The sequence below is a fragment of the Trichechus manatus genome, unplaced genomic scaffold (genome assembly GCF_000243295.1).
Source record: "Trichechus manatus latirostris isolate Lorelei unplaced genomic scaffold, TriManLat1.0 scaffold00032, whole genome shotgun sequence".
Taxonomy (NCBI): domain Eukaryota; kingdom Metazoa; phylum Chordata; class Mammalia; order Sirenia; family Trichechidae; genus Trichechus; species Trichechus manatus.
This window is the reverse complement of record NW_004443968.1, coordinates 20,411,702-20,419,331: the sequence shown is the minus strand read 5'-3', so window position 1 is coordinate 20,419,331 and position 7,630 is coordinate 20,411,702. Positions and strand designations below refer to the sequence as shown.

The 7,630-nt window shown below is 36.5% G+C and overlaps 1 long non-coding RNA gene across 1 annotated transcript in view; it reads right to left on the bottom strand.

Annotated features, from left to right (window-relative positions):
• Positions 1–644: 644 nt before the first annotated feature.
• Positions 645–7,630, bottom strand: part of LOC111820284 (uncharacterized) — a 68,013-nt gene continuing 61,027 nt past the window's right edge. The window contains exons 3-4 of the long non-coding RNA XR_002823840.1: positions 1,524–1,663; positions 645–700 (exon numbers count right to left, since the gene is read on the bottom strand). This is a non-coding gene — a long non-coding RNA (uncharacterized LOC111820284). The remainder of the gene's footprint in view (positions 701–1,523; positions 1,664–7,630) is intronic.

Below are 7,630 nucleotides of genomic sequence, written 5' to 3'. Positions count from 1 at the left end.
TGGGGGTTGGGTCACTGCTTTGTTTTACAGTGTACCTCAGTTGCTTAAGAGTTTTCTTGTGGCTAGTGGGAAGCCTAATGCTCTCGCCTATCTCATGCCCCAGCTTATCCTTACACGAGCATCTTTCTGTTGATGATGAGCACCCTAGAGGCTGTTAAAGTGCTCGGACTCATGCCCAAACATTTTTGTGTCTTAAAAACTCTGGGATTCCTTTGTAACAACCATAAGAAACTTAGTTTCATTCTTTCTGAATCTAGTTAATTCTTTCTGAACTTAGTTCATTCTGCCAGCTAAAGACCTAGTCTCTCACAATTTCCAATCAATTTTAATTAAACATCCAAGCTACAACACAGAACGCAGAGTATAAGACCTGAGAGTTCTTACCTGAGGAGACTGGAGAAAAGCAGTGTCTTAGTCATCTAGTGCTGCTCTAACAGAAATACCATGAGTGGATCGCTTCAACAAAGAGAAATTTATTCTCTCACAGTCTAGTAGGCTACAAGTCCAAATTCAGGGCATCAGCTCCAGGAGAAGGTTTTCTCTCTCTGTTGGCTCTGGAGGAAGGTCCTCGTGATGCATCAGTCTTCCTTTGGTCTGGGAGCATCTCAGCACAGGAACCTCAGGTCCAAAGGACGTGCTCTGCTCCTGGCACTGCTTTCTTGGTGGTATGAGGTTCCCATGTGTCTCTGCTCGCTTCTCCCTTTTATATCTCAAAAGAGACTGGATTAAGACACTATCTAATCTTGTAAACCTCTTCACAGTGATAGAATTTACGACACATAAGGAGATCACATATAACCTCATCATAGTGATAGACTTTACAACACATAAGGAAATCACAGATATCACATCACAGATTACACAATCATACAATACTGGGAATCATGACCCAGCCAAGCTGACAGATATTTTGGGGGGACACAATTCAATCCATGATAAGCAGGGAGCAAAAAAGAATACTCTATGGTATGGGCTCAGTTACTGATTTCCTCCTAAGATTCGAGGACATGGGAAGATGTCTCCAGGGTCCCTTTTTTGTAAAGGAAATGTTTCATTAAGGATCTTAAGGCTGTTTTGGTCAGTTTTGAAACTGTCATTCAAAGAGGCTATTTTAGAATCCTGAATAAAGTTGGAAGCCACAAAATACCAATAAAAAAAGCAACCCATTACTATTATCTTGTTTTGGCACTGTGATTTTCTAATTCAGACCTTAAGTATACTAGTATCTCCAATTGGTTCTAGTTAAATATAGTAGTATCCTGAAGTGGCCACTGATTTGACAGACTGTCACTAGTGAGTTCAAATCATAAATTCAAATACAAACAAGAACTAGACCATAGTTCTTGGTCATGTATCGAGTCAGAGTTCCACTAGGAAAATTCGCTGCTTTCTTACATTTGGAAGACCCCATTTTGAGACAGTTCTAAGCGCTACAGAAAACAAATTCACCAAACTTACAATAAATATTGGATTCAAGCTCAAAACACAAAAGGAGGGGAGCTAGAGAATCCAAGCGGGCTTACCAAGATGACCTTCAGATGCTCCACGGAGACAGTAAGCGGAAAGGGCTTTTGCGGGCACCACACCTGTGTCAAATGAGAGCTCCGGGGGATGTCAGTCAGCCTCTTCAGAGTCCACTTCTGAGTCTACTTCTGTTAAAAACCTAAATAAGCAGAGAAACATCAAAAATTAATGTAACAGAATATATTTATTGTGAGTAGATACAATTCAAACCGGGCAGCGTCAACTTGAAGGTATTGGGAAGATGCTCCAAAGAGGGGATAGTGAAAACCGGTTAAATACATGGGATCCGGCCAGGGTAGTCTCCTGAAGGTCACTGTAATTCTTCAAAAGAGGTCAATGCCTAAGGCAAAATGGTCTCCATTAAGCTGCTTACTAGGCTATTGTTTGGAAAACCAGCTCCTTAAAGGTTCAAAGTTTAAAAGGATACCTAAAGTCAAACGGCCTGGGTGGGTCACCTCAACTCAGTGAACCTAGAAATCTGGATTCCAGGAGAATTCAAATGGTGTCTCAGAGAAGTCGAGTAAATTTCCTGAGGCCACTCGGCAGCAAATGGCAGAACTGGAATGGAACCCAGGCTCAAGATAGGTCTGTTCATTTTTTAATGCAGGATAAGTAATTCTCAAGATTCAGTTCAATTTAAAAACCTCTGATTGAACATCAACTATGGGTGAGATATTGTCTTGGGAGGTAAATAAGATATATGATACGAAGCTTCAAAATCTATCAAAAAAGCAGATATATACCCACTGATTATAATACAAAGCAAAATGGGTAGAGAGTTAACAGAGGAGAAGTACAGTGCACAGACAGGAAAGCAATTTCAGGGCTGAGAGTGAGGAAGGGCATGAAAATTGTCAGTTCTACCTTGTAACTTATTGAGATTTGCTTTGGACCAATCTATTAGCTGCAGAGCTCAAGGATGCAGAAATTTTTCTTTTCATCTTCTTATATACCTGTCATCCAATTTGGCCTATTTTCCATACTAAACACTGCCATTTCTAGATATAGTTAATACTCAAGTAATTTTTTTTTAAATGCCCATGTTGCAGAGGGTAAAGAGCACTCAGTATATAAATCAGCTGTGTGAAAGCTCATTTAAGATATCAAAGAGTCTTTACAGAAAGTTATTAGGGGTCTCAAAGTCTCCATAAAACAATCAATTTACAGTCACTGTCCACTTAAGCAACAACCTCTAAATATATGAGTTATCTGTTTGCTGAAAAGTCATATAACTTGCTGAGTGTTAATTTCTCAGTTGACCCTGGTCTGTTAAGAAAAGTGCAAACAAGAGTCAAAGTAAGGAAACTAACTCCTGCCAAATATATCCCATTTCTAGATCCTTATAATCCAACCAAGACCACTCAAGAATCACTGTCTCAATGCAATATTTTTATCAAAGCCTTATGTTATGATTTATTGAAGATCAGAGACTATGTCTATGATTTTTGTTGAAGGTCTTACATTTTAGCTATTTCTTTTCTTTAATTAATTGTAATCAAATATAATTTAATGTTAAATAGTCCACATGTGTAATAAACTGCATGTTAGAAAGTCAATGGAGAAGCCATTGTTTTCTCCATTTTTTCACTATAAACACCACTATTGCAAGCTAATTTGCACAAACATGTATGGGTGTCTGGGAATAAACATAGTATTAAATTTATTTTTCACTTAGATTCACCTCTCCCTAATCTATTTAAGCTTCCACTTTAACTATTTTATTGTTCTCCCTTGTGTTGCACAAAGGGGTTTTGCATCCCTTCTGAGTGGATAGAGTTCTTATTACTGAGAAAGCAAAGGCACCCTGGAGAGGTTTAATATATCCTCCTTGGTCAAACTTCTCTAGAATCTCTCATAAATAAAGAGGGTTTGAAGCCTCTTTATAGAGCAGAATTGGCAAACCCTTTTCATTCACATACGAATGTCATGACTTTTATCCACAAAACACCTATACTACTAGGTACTTAATATTTTAATTTAAACTAACTCCTTTCATACTAAATCTACATTGTACTAGAACTAGTCTGGAGACCTTCCCACGTGGCTCCACAATAGACTAGCAGTCACCATTACCTAGGAACTTTATGGCTCAATTCCCATATCAGAATAATAACGCTGGGCCCCATTTCCCCTCATAACTCTTATAGATTTCTCTTTTTACTTCAATGCTCTACTTTCAAAGGTCTAGTCATTTCTCAAAAATAATAAGATGACTAAAAAAGGTCTGCTTTCTTTACTTTCCATTTTAACCAAAGTAAACTTCCTTTACTTTCTGCTGTCCTTAACTTTAGCAAGGACTTTAACAAGAATTATTTTCCTTCATTCTTCATGATAATTACTCTACATTCCACTTGGAGACAAGGTTCATGTTCTCAGCTCTGGGGTAACTAAGTCACTCACTCTAGTTTCCACAAGTTCTAACTTTGGATATGATATCTTTTTTATCCACAATATTCTTAAAATGTCAGCTTCCCACATGGTATATTTTCTCTACTAAAAAATAATCAAACAATGCCAATATAATACATAGTTTCTCTCTGAAACCACAGAAAGAGATATGGGACCTTATAAAGTAGTATTAGCAGTCAAACGGAGATGTTGTATACTATCTTTATTGTAATCCACTTCCTGATTATCCCGTTATTAAAAAAATCAAATTTAGCATTGTACATAAATGTAAAATATGAGTTAGCTGCCAAAATGCAGCTATAGTATATGCCCTTTTCATTTTTCACAAAACCAAACTTCTGCCAGGGTATTTCCTAAATGTTACAGGTGATCAGATGACTTTCACCATTTCATTGACTTCTAGTGGCTCACCATGATTTTACTTAGAGCTGCCGTGTCTAATACAGTCAGACATTGTCCTGATAACCCTCCAAGTCATCCAGAGTATGAAAAAAAGGACACATACTAGTCAACTACTGGCTAGCAAGTCTCTGAGTGATCAGGTGATGAATGACCTAAAGGCCTTCAGCAAGTGTACAGGAAAAGACTAATGGAAAGAGAAAGAAAATCTGCAGCCGATGCCACAATAAAACTACCTGTTCTATGTTGACATTAAACACAAAACTCAGCCACATTGTCACAGAACTCTATACTAGGGTATTAACCATTTCAGACAACTTCAATATTCTTTCTCTAATTAATAAATGGTGCCTACACTTAACAGAAGCCATTGATTTGAATTTAAAATAAAATACACATTGTATTGAGATGACCTAAATAGCAATAATTCATGAAAATGATCTCAAACTGAGATTTTTTTTACATAGGAGAAAAAAAATTACGAGAAAAAAGCAATTAGATTACAGATATGGTATTCCTGTGGTGGACTATTGCAGCAGTTCATCATATTTAGCTAAGTATCTCTTTAAGGTCTTATTTGCGACAGGTTGTGATAAAACTGAAAAGAACTTTAAATTCATTTGGCTTTTGAGATTATCACTCTATTTAACCTTGAAAGCTTTTTGCATTTTCTCATGCCTTTGTTTGCTTTCAGGAATTTATCTTCATTTAAACTTTAATCCATTTTATATCTCTGGCCTCATCTTTGATCCTCAAGGTTCAACTTTTTATTTTTTTTTAATCTGCAGTGTTACAGTGTGACAGGGTGGGAGTAGAGGGACTTTCTGTCTCCTGTTTATAAAAAGGATATCAACTTTAAAAAGGATAGGAGCATTGGTGGCTCAGTGGTTAAGAGTTCAGCAGCTAACCAAAAGGTCAGCCCTTCGAATCCACCAGCCACTCTTTGGAAACACTATGGAGCAGTTCTACCCTGTCCTATAGGGTTGATGTGAGTCGGAATGGACTCGACGGCAAGGGGTTGGTTTTTGGTTGTATATGATATCGTTAATCAATGATCATTTTACCTGTTAGATTCAAAAACTAGCATCCAAGGAATACTTGTTCAATGTTAAGTAGAAATTTCATCTGGGATTTTCAACACTGATTCTATCAGTTACACTGTCCTCAAGGTAATAACATTTTGTCTGAAGAAGACCAAGCATTTCAACATTAATTCTTACAAAAGTGGAAGCAAACACTTATCAAGTTTGCCATAAGCACCATAAAATCAGCTTTGTAATGGCTGTACTTAGTCCTCTGTGTAGAACAGCAGTAGTTTAGACCACCTTTGCACAATCGGGAATTTTTTACATTAGGCATGGCGAGCACAGAATCTAGGATCTATGAGCTCTCCAAGAGCCCCCCAAAAACGTATATATCAGTATCCCGATAAGAATAAATAAATAAATATTCAAATAATGTCTACAAAATATAAGCTTATGTCAACTGAAACTCAGCACATAGACAAATATAATAAAATTTAAATCCCAAGAGCTAGAAAAAATTTATTCTATTGAAACTAAAATTACCTTAAAATTTTACATCAAAAAATAAAGTTAATGTGATACATTCAAATGGGTGCATTAGAATTAGAATTTGTTTGATTATAATAAGGGATGCAGTCTGCCAAAGGAAGCATACTTAGGGCATATTCTGTGATCATTGTCAATCACCATTCACGTGTCAGTAAGATAATAATCAGAAACTGTGAAGTACTGAAAATTCTGTAAAGCAACAACAACAAAAATAAAACTGTACTATAACTAGTTACAGGCTGAAAATTTCTCTCACAAACATTAAATCAATTAAAAGGGGGTTTCTCCTGAAATCTTTTCCAATGAAAAGAAAATCCAAGAACCTTAGGGCATCTTACTATAATTGGTCTTATTCCCATCTCATTTCTGAAAACAATATGAATAGAACAGCTTGACTCCAAGATAATTAAAGATATTTTATACTGTCTCAAAATTATCACAGGTATCAGTATTTCTATGGTAGTTTTGTTCTGTTTGGTTTTTCACAAACAACTTAAATTTGCCAAATATATATCATAGCAGAAGCATTCTGGAATCGTGCCCATATGGTTGTAATTGTTTTATATTTGTTTAACAGCTTGGACTGTATAACAATGGACCCCATACATTTCTTACCTGAGAAAAATCAGAGCAGAAAATTCTCAGCAAAATGTCATGGGCTTTTAAGGATCAGCCTTATAAACTACCTTCTATCAAACCACCACATCCTATTACAGTTCCACACCTTGCTGAAGGCCCAATATAAACTTGGACTTGAAATCAAGCACCCAGTGTTACAAGCTAGCCTGTTTTTTTCATGGTAACAGTTCCATGGAGAGAAACTGCTCTCACTTCCTAACACATTTGTGACACTGACATGTGACTGCTTCTCTTGAGTAATTTTCCATCAAATGTGCAAGATACATCTTGACAGTGAAACACCACTTCTCATTTACTTCTTCAACAAGACTGAAAATGTTCCTTTTATATAACGGGATATTCATTTCACTTGACTAAAACAGGAATTGATCTGTCTGTCTTAGTTTCTTTTTCCAAAAATTTCCTCACCAAAAAAAAACAACTGATTTCTTATCTCGTAAGACTTGATGGGGAAATTTCTTTTTAACTTGCTACCTGTATCTGAAAGTGATAGGCTGACCTATCATTGTTTCCACATGCTGTTTGACTTAAACTGAGATATCTATATTTGGTGCCTAGCTTTCCTGATGCCCACTAATCTAGTCATTGAGAATACAAGTTGCAATAAGGGGAACAACTTATAGCAATGAACTGAATGAATAGATGTACTAATGAATCAATGCGTATGATGCCTCCTGGGGACAGAAAGTTTTGAACTAAAGTAAAACTATTCCAGTGGTAGAAATGGAAATGAATAATTTTGGGAAGCTTCAACCTCAGAAATATATTACCAAGTTTTAAAACTGCAGCCATCACAGTCCCCACCAGAGCAGGTATTCTGCTGCATTGTGAATGAGAAGCCCATCCTACTTATGAATCAATCAGAAGTAGTGGTTAGGATGAAGTTCATTCTGACTTGCAAGTCATTGTACAAGAATTTGTCTTTGTCAAACCGCCAGTGGTTCTATTTTCCCCAATTGTTAATACCTTGCTCTAGTATAATAGTAGGTTAGATGATAAATAATAAGAAAAGCATTTAATCTTTTAGGCTTCCACATAATAAGCTTCAGTTAACGATAAATGTGGCATGGTGGTTAACAGCTCAG